Raw genomic sequence first — 12,866 nt, 5'->3', positions numbered from 1 at the left:
TACGTCCTAAAACATACATATTTTTTTTATCATTTATTTAGGCGCTATCTTGCATAATTAGTATGTTTATAGTCAATATTAGGAACTTTTGATACATTATTATGTTAATGTTGATTATAGGATCATATGTGAGAAGTTGGTGCAAAATGGGCTAAAATTGAAGAAATTATGAAGAAATTTTTAAATTTGCGCGCTTTCAGTTTTGGCCATATCTCGCTCATCTGGACTCCGTTAAAGACGATCTACCTTTCAAGACAACTGTGAGATGGAGATCTATACTAAATTAAAGATAGTCATCGGCTTTGGTATTTGATAGCCCGTCGACTATGGACATGAAAGCCAGCGGTTGTTTAAAAAACAATAAAATGTTGTCGTTCAAGCTTTTCTTTGCCTGCAAGCCAAGGTATGCACTAGAGCCACCAACTATGACCATTATAGCCGCCGGCTATGATATATTTTTGGAAATTTCGTGCTTTGGAAGTTTGTTTCATCTCCAGGTCATTATTGCCGTCGGCTATGTCATTATAGCTGCTGGCTATAGTGTTCAATATGGGAATATGTGACCTTCAAACTACTTGGTGATGAAAAAATGAGTCTGGTTTGGGATAAAAATCGACAGCCGCCAGTTATACCTTTATAGCTGCGAGTTAACCAATCCTATAAATAGATGACGAATTTTACATTTTTCAATGTCAATTTTCAATTCAGTTATTAAGGTTTAGATATGAATTCAACTACAAATTTTGTCATTGTTAGGGTATAGTTTTCAAGTTTATTTAGCTTTTGAATTAAAGATTCATTCATGTTTTTACTTTCTTTAATGCTTTAAGGTACGTTATTGTTTATCTTTATCACATCTTTTTAATTATGTTAAATTTTAATTTAATATATCTTAATTCGTCCCTAACAATGAACTAAACGTTAATAGTGATTATTTGAACGAAAATGATGATTTTGAGATTAACTGTATGAAGCCACCTATTATGGAATTACAGCCGTCGGTTGTGCTCCATAGAGCCGACATCTATGTGTGTTCAAAATCACTGTTTTTTAGTTTTTTTTTTCAGATCTGTGTAAATAGGTTTCTGTAATTCGCAATTGCTTATTTATTGCTACTGTAATTGATGATTTTTATGGAATGCTTAATGTAAATGATGAATAGAAAGTTTAGGGTTAACACATCATTAATTCTAAATAATTTGTTTGCTTAATTTATTCACTTAAGAGATTATCCATATCGAATGTGTGATTAAATTAACTTTTGCATGAAATTTAGTCATGATTATTAGAAGTAATTAACAAAGTAATAATGAATACGCTGATACAGTGATAACTGATTTATTAGGCTCATTACAAAGAACCCTACTTTTGTGATTTTGTATTACAATTACATAAGAATCTGGCTTGGTTGAATATTGGCACATCACTAAATTTGATTTGAGTATGTTTATTAGTTTATCCGTTTGTCAGTCTGATATTGCCTGAGTTCTCATCACAAAACCTAGATGATAGTTATTATGCAATTATATGAATTCAATGACACATGGATATATGAATTCACTTAGCTGATACGTTTAACTCATCATAATTAAACCATATACAATCTTAATGACTGAAGTTGCATGATAATTAGTTTTATTATTCTTAATAGGAATAACAATCGGTGTATAATTGTTATTTTATTAATTATCAATATAAGTTATGATCCTAAACGAACAAGTTAATCTCTAATGACTCTAAAATCCGAATAACTACTCCTTAAATCATATTTGAATTTATTACAATCAAAACTCTATCTTTCGTGAGATAGGCTTATTATAAAATCTTATAATAAACTTATACCATATTATTTCTTACCTAAGAGATAACAATATAAAAAATAATATATTAATAATACAATAATTCTATTTAGTTCATGTGAAGTAGATTAATATAATATAAAAAGACAATTCTTATCTGCTTCCGTAGTCTCTTAGAACGACACCTAAACTTACTAATTATTTGATTGGGGATTGTTGCTCGTTAGAGTGTTAAAAGTGATACGTAAATTAGATAATATGAATGTAAAAGATGAAATAAAGTAAGCACAATCACACACTTTTATACACATCAAGAAGCAGATAGTTTTGGCATGGTAGACGGTGCTTTTCTTATTCATAGGCTTTGTCATCCTTAATTATCTTTTAATCTACTTTATTACACGTATTGCCTTCCGAGTAGCGCTTTTGTTTATGTTAGTTGGGTCGACCGTAGTGATGTCTGTTGGGCGAAAGTTGACATTTCCCTCCGAATGATGTCTTCATTACGTTCTCGAGTGTATGCGTGTCTTGGTGGATAGATCCTGAAAAAGTGCAGGACCATTAGTGGAAAGATGTTCGGGATTTCTCTAAAAGATTTTCTGAAATTGAGGTAATTGGATGTTGTTGATCACGACGAATCTTGAAGTCCAAGGAGAATAAATCTACGGCTCTTCTGACGGATCAATGAATGTTAATAATAGAGCAGTGCTTGTTGTGATCGTTTCTCGTCTTGGGTGCTCATTTATGAGTTTCTCATATAACGTTAAAAATTGAATCTTCATTATATCGAAATCTTTAGAGTATAGATCTCCACAAAAAGAGTTGGTAGTTCAGCCTAGATTGGTTATGACTCTGAGTTGGCAAGAGATGAAGAGTATTCCTGACCCAAGCATAAAAGTCACAGCCTTGGTGTAGATCTTTCAACATCCATCTTTGAATGTAAAGATGGAATCCTTAAACTTATTAAAGATACGATTGATTTGTCTTGTCACGAATGTGGCAAGGTTGACTCGGTTAGGATCTAAATGTGAGAGTGGATTGTTGCGTCTTTCTTCTTCTGTACTATAACTCGTAATTCTTTGATAATTAGATCAGTGTGGCAATTAAGTGTTACGTAGCTCACTAGTATGTATGGTGTGCTTTCGGAATCATCCCTAGAAAAGAGAATGAAGAGACCGTAGAAGTCATCGATCATTATAGAATCAGATTCGTAAGTTGGGCGTCTGATGGAGTGGTCCATGTTTCTTCGGATGTGAGTCAGTAGTGCACGTTGGCATGCGAAGAAAGGAAGTGCAGATCCAGCTAATGCGTTGTAAAACTTAGAATAGATAATCTTCTGATCTCGGTGGAACCTTGTTTCATGAATAGTGTGAACTAATGAGTCATGCTCTCTTTGCCTTTCTTCTCTGTAGATATGATCGTGAAGTGCTATGATAAAGTCCAGTACACTCTCTTCTAATAGTTTGCATTAATATATTTTCTTCGTAGGTAAATACTGTATTCGGCTTTGATAGCCTCAATTGGATCCTTTAATTAGGGTGTTAGTTCAATTATTGAATGGCGGATGGCTTCTAAGATATCCTTATACTCATCATTATCATTGATGAATGATATCATGTCAAGATGATTTGATATGATGGGAATTTTGGTGAAATTCGATGAAGAAGAGTTCGGCTCCTCTTGAGCTGATACCGTTGGTAGAGAGCGAGTATCTACCAGAACATATATGTATTGTTGCTCGTCCACGTCACTATCGATACTTGAGTAATCGGTTTTGGGAAATTTAACTGATAAACGAGATTCTTCTGTGTTTCGGGGTCTTGCTGCTCTGCTGGCAGGAATCTCTACTTCTTTTAAATCGAATGGTCCTTCGATTGACTTTTTAAGATGAATCACCATACTATTACTTCGAGCCTCCATCTCTAGCTTCAGGATTATTTTGTGATGTTTCTGAATTGCTTCAAAGCGTGGTGGGGGATATTCTAGTTTCTTTATCTCTTTCTTCCTTTTCCTCTATATCTTCTTCTTCCTTTCCCATTTCCTCCTCAGATTCTTCTTCTTCCTCAATTTCTTCATTGGGATCCTCTCTTTGCATTTCTGGTTCGTCATCATACTGAGACTCGAGAGTCATTTCTATGTCGTCAACTGACGATGGAGACTCATCATCGAAAGTGATCCGCCTAGTAGTAATAATATACATCTCTTCCTGTTCAGAAAAATAGGTAGGGCGGTCTATTATGAAGGTTTCGCTCTCCTCATGTGATCATAAGACCAAGGTTTTGATTGTACATATCAATGACAGTTCTAGCCTTACTCATTAACGGTCTTCCCAAGAAAATTGGGGTATTTTGGTCTTCCTTAATGTCTGTCACTACGAAATCTGTAGGATACAATAATCTATGCCCTTTAGATATCTGATCATGTGGTCGGAAACTTGGATAGCATTTTGGTTTGTGTCAGGTCTCCTAGTTCCAATCTCTTGTAGAGTGAATAAGGCATAAGGTTGATGCTTGCTCCTAAATCAGCTAAAGCGTGAATGGTTCAAGATTGGTAGATAGAACACGGGAAAGTAAATCATCCCCTACATCATAGCTTTTTCGATAGAGAGTTTTCGAGTAAATTTGAACATTCTTCACTCAGTGGAATTTTATCAGAATATGGCATTTTTTTTATTTATAGAGAGAAGCATCGTTTATATCTATTTTGGTTGGGGACTTTGGATATGGTGTCCAGGAATTTTCCGTTAAGCTTGAAGGTGCCGAGCCTTGATGGTTAATCCGTGAGTCTTCCGGGATAGGGTACACGACTTAGATTTTGTTGGGCCGGGTTTTGTGTGGTGGATGATTTATTCTTTAGCCTAGTCAACCTTCTTTGAGGGGTTGGTTCTTCCTTCAGGATTATGGAATCTATTTGCTTTGCTTCCTCTATTTGGGATTTTGGATAGTATTACTAGGAAATCTTTCCCGTGGTCGTGCTTCAAGGCATTATGATAACCGTTCGAGCCGCGTCTCTAGACTATTGAGTAGAGCCATTTGATTTCTCATGCGTACTTCTGTTTGATCTTTTCTAGCTAAAGTTTTCTGATTTAGCTGTTGTTGTCCTTGAATGAACTGGTTCAATTGATCTTCAGTTCCGAGGGCTGGGTTGGTTATTTTCATAATTTGGTTGGAACGAGTGTATCATCAACTGAGGTCCAGTGAGCGGAAGTGGTTGATCGTAGGTTAATTGAGTTTGTTGAGGATAAGGGGGAAATCTATAACGAGGTTGAAAAGGTTGGTTATTCCTTTGAAACTGATTTTCCTCTACATATTAGATTAAATCAAGGGTTTTTGCTGACAAGCGGGGTATTGGACGTAACAGATCGAACCGTCAGGATTTTTGTACTTACCTTGGTATTTTTCCATATGTTGTGGATTGGTACAGTAATTAACGAATTGAACCAGATTAACCTGCCGTAGTTTCATTTTTAGTTCTCAGAGTTGTTTGGCAAGAGATTCCATTTTGTCGTTAGGGTTTTGATAGGCTCCGTTTGGCTATTAAGTGTGGAGAGTGGGGAAGAAGATGAAGGTTGTTGATGTTATGCGAGGTGTATATAAAATAGCTTTATTTTTACAACGAAATACTATTAAATATGATACAATTTTTACACAAGATATTTATTTATTTATAGAATGGATATGCTTAAACCTTGCTACAACACTTATAGGCAGTGTACCTAATCGTACAGTAGTGTAGTTTTTAGTAAGTTCGGTTCGTTCCACAGGGAATCTTTTAATCAAAGCTTAACGCTATATTAGTTTTAAATTATAAAAATACAAATATATAAATAAGTAATATTATTATTATAAAAGGGGGGGTTTTTACCGTTTAATAACCGGTTTGTCGATTTTAAAATTTAGTTACAGTTAAAACCTAATGTAAAAATAAATACAACTTAACTTAAAGCGTAAAATAAATAATGATAATGAAATTGCGATAAATAAAAGTGCGATAAAATAAAATTGCGATAATTAAAAAGTACGATAATTAAAAGTGAAATTAAATACAATAACAATAAATAAAAGTGCGATAATTAGAAGTGCAATTAAATATAAAATAAAGGAAATTAAATATGAAATAAAAGAATTATGCTTATTTAAACTTCCGTAATCATGATGTTTGACGTGTTGATTTTAGTTTTATGCCCATGGGTTAATTGTTCTTTGTCCTGGATTATTTAATATGTCCATACGGATTTGTCCATAATAGTCCATCAGTCATAAATATAAAGAGCGAAAGCCTTCGTCAAATTATTCTTATTCCCGAAGTCAAATATTCCAACTAATTGGGGATTCGAATTGTAACAAGGTTTTAATACTTTGTTTAATGAATACACCAGGTTATCGACTGCATGTAAACCAAGGTTTTACTACTTTGTTAACAATTACACCAATTACCCTTGAATGTAATTCACCCCTATTTCAACAAGTCTATTAACTATTAATCCAGTTCCGTGTCCGGTAAAATGAATAATTATTGGTATTTATAGATATCCCGCCCACCATACCCAGTTAAGCGTATGTGGTTATATATAAATACGTCAAATTATAAGTTTGTATATTAAATTAACAAGGTATTGTTTAGTTAATATAAAACCCATTAATAGCCCATAGTCTAATTTCCACAAGTGTCGTTCTTTTATCCAAACCCCAATTATGGTACAAAGCCCAATTACCCAATTTTAGTAATTAGCCCAACATCATGATTACTTCGATTTAAATAAGCATAATAATAACTTAGCTACGAGACATTAATGAAAATAATATAAACATAACTTACAATGATTAAAAATAGCGTAGCGTTACACGGACAGAATTTCGACTTACATCCTTACAACATTCGCTAACATACCCTTATTATTAGGATTTAAAATTAAAATTAAAATTAAAATATAAATTATATATATATATATATATAATTACGTATATATTGAGAGAGAGATAGATTATATGATGATAAAAACGATCGAACTACGTTGGCTTTTATAGGGATTTTAGTCCAGGGAAGCTCCGCGACTCGCGGTCCATTTCTTCTTCAAACTCCGCAAGTCACGGAGTTCGTATTTCCAGCTCACACTGATTTGGAACCTTTCTTGCCGAAGGATTTTTATATAAATATAATATATAAATAATTATAAGAATTATTTAAATATTATATTATATTTATGTGCATAGTTGACTCGTAATTTTTAGTCCATTGCGTCGAGCGTTGAGAGTTGACTCTGGTCCCGGTTCCGGATTTTCGAACGTCCTTGCGTACAATTTAATATCTCGTACTTTGCGTTTTAAATCTTGTACTCTTGAAATTTTGAGACGTTTCTTATCAATAATTGAAACCTCTTTGATTGTATTTTGTAGTTTTGAGCTTTTTGGACGTTTGCGTCTTCAATTCGTCGAATCTACCTTTTATCTTCACCTTTTATTATTTAAACGAATATCACTTGTAAATAGGACAATTGTAACTAAAAGCTTGTCTTTCTTGAGGAATAATGCTTTGAAATATATGTTCGTTTTTAGCATTATCAAATATTCTCACACTTGAGCGTTGCTTGTCCTCAAGCAATATAGTCTTGAAATACTAGAATCACTTCTTTATTCTTCACACTTTGTACATCAGTGATTTTTATATGGCGGTATAAACAATGGTAGTAACGATGTGGTTTACAGTCTCACATGACTATAAAAATTTAGATCCATTAAGAAATTGGATCTTTATGAAAACATTTGATCTTTTGAAAATTAAATCTAGCTTTTACCCTAGATAAGTTTTCCGGAATAACCCTTCACCGGTGTTTGCAAATTCTTTTTGTGGGTTTGGTGGGTTTTAGATTTGAAAATTTTGGCTCAAAACTTATGGTTTTGTGTCACCCACTTGCTAACCTTGTATTAGGAAAGCAACACATCCAGTACACTTGCTCCGTATATTACCTTTCGGTAAACTACCGTCCGGTTGTAAAGAAAAGCGTTGAACAAGCAACTGTTAAGGCAATATCCCCTAACATGCTTTTGATTATGGTCTATAACGTGTCGGACGCAATTACTATCCTTTGTAGGAGTAACAGTAAAGCCCACCCTTATAATTTGTCGGTCTGGCACAAGGTCCTGTCTTTGACCATGCTAAGCAACCACCGTTCTTACGGTTGACACCTGATTTGGTTCAGGTGACCTAATGAATTCCAGGTGAATTCCTAGGATTTTACGTTCAATGATAATGAACGCATTGAAAATAGGTTTTCAGAAAACAAATTGGTTTGTAATTTTTGATCAAAATATTTTCTCGTTCAAGCTCGAGTTTAGATATCATTGAATTCCATGAGTTTGAATTCTCAATCTTTAAGGTCAATCTCAAGGATTGAGTAATATCAGTCTTAAAAGCTGATTTTTTATCTTTAAGGAGATTATCCTTTCTGGGGATCTGATTCATTAGTCTTATCCAGCTAATTTGCACGGTGTCCTCCCCATTTTACAAGACAGATCCTCTCATGGTTAGGATAAGTCTGACCACTTGGCGACCCAGTTTGATGCTGAGGTCCGTGGATTTCCTGCTGATTTTAGTGATGACTTTTCTAGGTTTTTCGTCAACCTACAGCTGGTCTGGATGACAACTTCATGACCTAAATCAAGAAGCGCATTTCTTTTTCGGAAGACTTTACTTCCTTTTAATGATGGAATTGATTCATCGTTTAGATCCATCTTTCTTACAGTAAATCGAGTAAAATAGTTAATTATCGTTCAAAATAAAAGTATTTTCAATTATTTGTTACAGAAATATGTGATATATATTTTGAATAACTTGGTAAAAATTTCCCACACTTGGCCTTTATTTTCTTTTCTTTTCCTTTTTATTTTCCTCTATTCCATTCTTAAATGAATTCTAACATTTTGGTTTGTTTCTCAATTTATGTCCTTTTCGAGGTAACAATAATTTCGGTGTTAACATCTAGTTTTATCGTTCATAGATATGTATAAACATGATTTTGAGTTCATTTAATTGAAAATTTTGAAAAATTTTACTAGAATTAGGTAGTCAGTATATAAGACTAGGGCTGTTCTTTATTATCAGGGAGCACTAGATTCTAATACAACTACTGCTTTACTAGTATTTCTAATGGTAACCAAGTGTATAAAGTAAAAAATTTTAAAATTCCGAAAGAATTTAACCTCTTCCCACACTTAAGATCTTGCAATGCCCTCATTTGCAAGAAATCAGTAACAATTTAAATTATTGAGGGTGATTAGCGTAAAAAATGATTAAATTTTACCAAAGTTTCCAAACATATTGTCGTTTGTTTGCTGAATGATAAATGGTGCATATCATTTGTTCATTCCGTCTTGTTGTTACATCACATTTATTTTTCATCTTGTCGTCAAAATTAGTTGCTTTTGCTGAACTTAATGCCAGTCTTTGAAAATGCGTTGTTTTACCCTGTTGTGTACATAAGATAAACTGCAAACATATATACATATTTTTGAAGTTTGGTATATTACCCCACATTCAAAAATTATTAAAATCTAATAATAAAAGTTAGAAAATTATAAAAACTATTACAATATTAACATAAGTATTAAATGCTCTGTTGCAAAACACCCCGGCTCGAGCCGTCTCGACGCCCGTTGCGACGTTTTGGTGACTAGCCCGTCCCGTCTTGAAGAAAACCGTCTAATATGACAATCAACGGTCAAAATTCGGGTCAAAGTTGAAAAAATCAGGTCAAAGTCTCTCAAAATTTGGAAAAGCCAGAAAGTCGATAAAATCGGTCAAATTTGTCGTATTTTAGTTTGAATTTTCTGTTTTATATTAACGGTGATAGCAATTATGAGTACAAATTAGTCAATTAAAGTTTTTGACTTTAAAATATGTACACATATATACATTTATATACTTATATATTTAAAAGTCAATTTTGTTCAACGTCCGTCTCGACCCCCGTCTCGACCCCGTCTCGAACGTCTCTACCTTTTTAGAACCCGACCGTCTCGACCCCGTCTCACGTATTTTGCAACCTTCATTAAATGTATCAACATTACAAATAATAAAATAAATAAAACTAAGTAGACTAGGGATGAAACTGATACCAGTAGGGGTTCCATGCATAACTGTATGTGTTATAAAATGCTTCAGCTGGGTTATAAGTAGGATACGGTGGTTGCATCTCTATAGACCAGGGAGGAAATATGGGCGATGGAGTAGGAATATAGTTTCTACCTACATGTTGGCAATGAGCTATGATTTGGTTTTGATGAACTTGTCAATCTTCAAATGCTCGATGTCTAGCATTTTCATACTCTTGTGAAGCTATAAACCTTTGCATTTCTGTCATTTCATTTCCCCCTCCCACATTACCTGGCTGTTGATTTCTCTCAACCTGTGGATGTCTTCCATTATATCTTATTGCGGCGTTATTTCACCTTTTCAAAACCTTTGCACCATGATATACATTTAAACCAATTGTATCGTGCGGTTCTGGTTCTTCGATTAATAATCCCCCCCGACTTATATCCACATTGAGATATTCAGCAATCAATGTAATAAATATACCACCTCCTATTATACTGTGCGGTCTCATCCCTCTAACCATAGCTGATAAATAATAACCCACACAATAAGGTATACTTACAGCGCTTTGTGGGTCTCGAATACACATGTGGTAAAACAAATCCTGTTCATTTACCTTTTCCTTATTCTTACCTCGTTGCGTAATCGAGTTGGCTAAAAACCTATGGATTACTCTTAATTCAGCTCTATCTATATCCAAATAAGAGTAATTTCCCCCTTTAAATCGGTGATGGCTAGTCATTTGACTCCATACACCATGCGTATCAAAATTTTCATCAATTTTCCTACCGTTCAATATCAACCCTCGACAATCGGTAGATGCTAACTCCTCAGGCGTATATATACGTAAGGCCTGAGCCATGTCTAGTAAAGACATGTGGCGCATCGAACCTCCTAACAAAAATCTAATAAAAGATCGATCGGTTAAACTAGCTACCCGATCATTTATTTCTATACTACACAATAATTCTTCACACCATACTTTATATACAGGTCTACGCATGTTGAATAAACGTACCCAATCGTTAAAAGTAGAATTACCATACCTCTGTGCAAGTAATTCCCTAATTGGCTCGGCTAATTCTACAGCTTCTAACGGTGCCCATTCTATTACCCTAGGTACTTCAACAGCTTTAGAATGAAGAGTATGCAAGCCCCTTTGGTATTTTGGATAATCTATCCAACGTCTGTCAAATCTCAAGTTCGGGTGCAAATCTTCCAAGTGCATATCTGAAAATGTCATAACTGGATGAGGTATATCTTGTTTATAATAGCTATCAACATCCTGTTGTTCCGCATTCTCAGGAGGAGCATTGCGAGCTTGGGATGAAGATTCACCCCTTTCAGTCTGTAAAACACATCAAACACAATTTTTTTGCATCCAAATATGCATTAGTGTCAGCAAAATCATCAATCAAAATAATTACAATGACATGTTCAATTTATATCAAACTTATGCTTATTTTCATATTTTTATCAAATCTACACTATTTCAAATAAGCATATACGAAAATGTTCGCCAAGTTCATGAGCATTCAACTCAAATAACATGTCAAAATAATCATTACTAGCAATTAAACAAGTTTCATATGGCATTATCTCTCAAAAATCAAGTTCATGAATTTTAGACTTGAAGAAGTCCACTTTAATTCTCAAAAATCATGTTTAGGCTCAAAGTTTGATCATTTAACTACCTAAACATGTTACACTACTTAATTTAGCAATAATTCATGACAAAAATCAGCCATAACCTATTTATATCAAAAAGCCCCAAATTTGCTCAAGAACACAAACCCTAGTTTACTCAAAATTTGAAGTTTAAGGCTTCTAATCATGTTAAATAGCATCAATCTAGGTTATATAAGCATAATACATAAACAATTTAAGCATAATTACACTAAAAAGCATCAAAATTGAATTGGGTATAAAATTGCTCAAGAACACTAATTTTCGGATTAAATGGTGTTTAGGTGTAGAAATTTACCGTTTTTCTTGAGTAATTCCTTGATAGCATCCTTCTCAACATGATTTTAGTAAAAAATTTGATGAAAAATGGTGAAAATTGCGAATTTGAGATGTGTTTGTGTGTGTATTTCGCAGTATTTTGTGGAAATGGGGAAGGAGCTGTCTGTTCAGCTTGTTTTATTTTTTTTTCTGGATTTCGCAAGCTCCGCGAGTCGCGGCGAATTTTTTTTTTTTTTTTTTTTTAAACAAGCCTTAACTTATAAAATAAATTTAAAATTTTATTTTCCTTTGTTTTAGGATGAGGTCGTTTCGGAACGATGTCCTAGTCCGTCCTTCGACAAAATTTTAAAATTTGTCTTTTTGTAGCGATTGTTTTAAAAGCTAAGATTTTTGGGTTTTTTTAATGTTTTTGGCATACTTTAATTCAATAAGATTAGAAATAATGATAATAAAAGTTCTCGTCCCTCCCTCAGGTAAAGCAATTTCGGTTCAACGACCTAGTCTTCAACTTACGACGAATTTTAAAAATCATATTTTTAACTTAGCGAAATAAAGTAAATTTTTGTTTTTTAAATTCACACCAAACTTAGATTTAAAATGCATAAAATTGAAAATTCACACCAAACTTAATTAAAAAATCATATTATAAATTCACACCAAACTTATATTATATTTTTGTTTTTATAAATACAAACTTATATTAAAAATATTAATTTTTCAAATATTTACAATTTTAAATATATTAATTTAAAAAGTTTACAATATTAATTTAAGATTTATATATTAATTTTAAAAACATGGTAAAATAAAATTAAAAATCTTTTTGGCTTTTATCCCACTTTAATCAATCAAATATTATCAAAAATATGCGCCCCTCTTTTCGGTAAAGTAATTTCGGTTCCATGACCTAATTTAACTCATGACGAATTTTTGAAATATTTTGGGTTGATTGATTAAAGATATTTATACCTCAAGAATAAACGTTAAATTTTGCAGTGATGTAATAAA

Source organism: Rutidosis leptorrhynchoides, chromosome 6 (assembly GCF_046630445.1).
Source record: "Rutidosis leptorrhynchoides isolate AG116_Rl617_1_P2 chromosome 6, CSIRO_AGI_Rlap_v1, whole genome shotgun sequence".
NCBI lineage: Eukaryota > Viridiplantae > Streptophyta > Magnoliopsida > Asterales > Asteraceae > Rutidosis > Rutidosis leptorrhynchoides.
Note: the sequence above shows the minus strand (reverse complement) of the source record.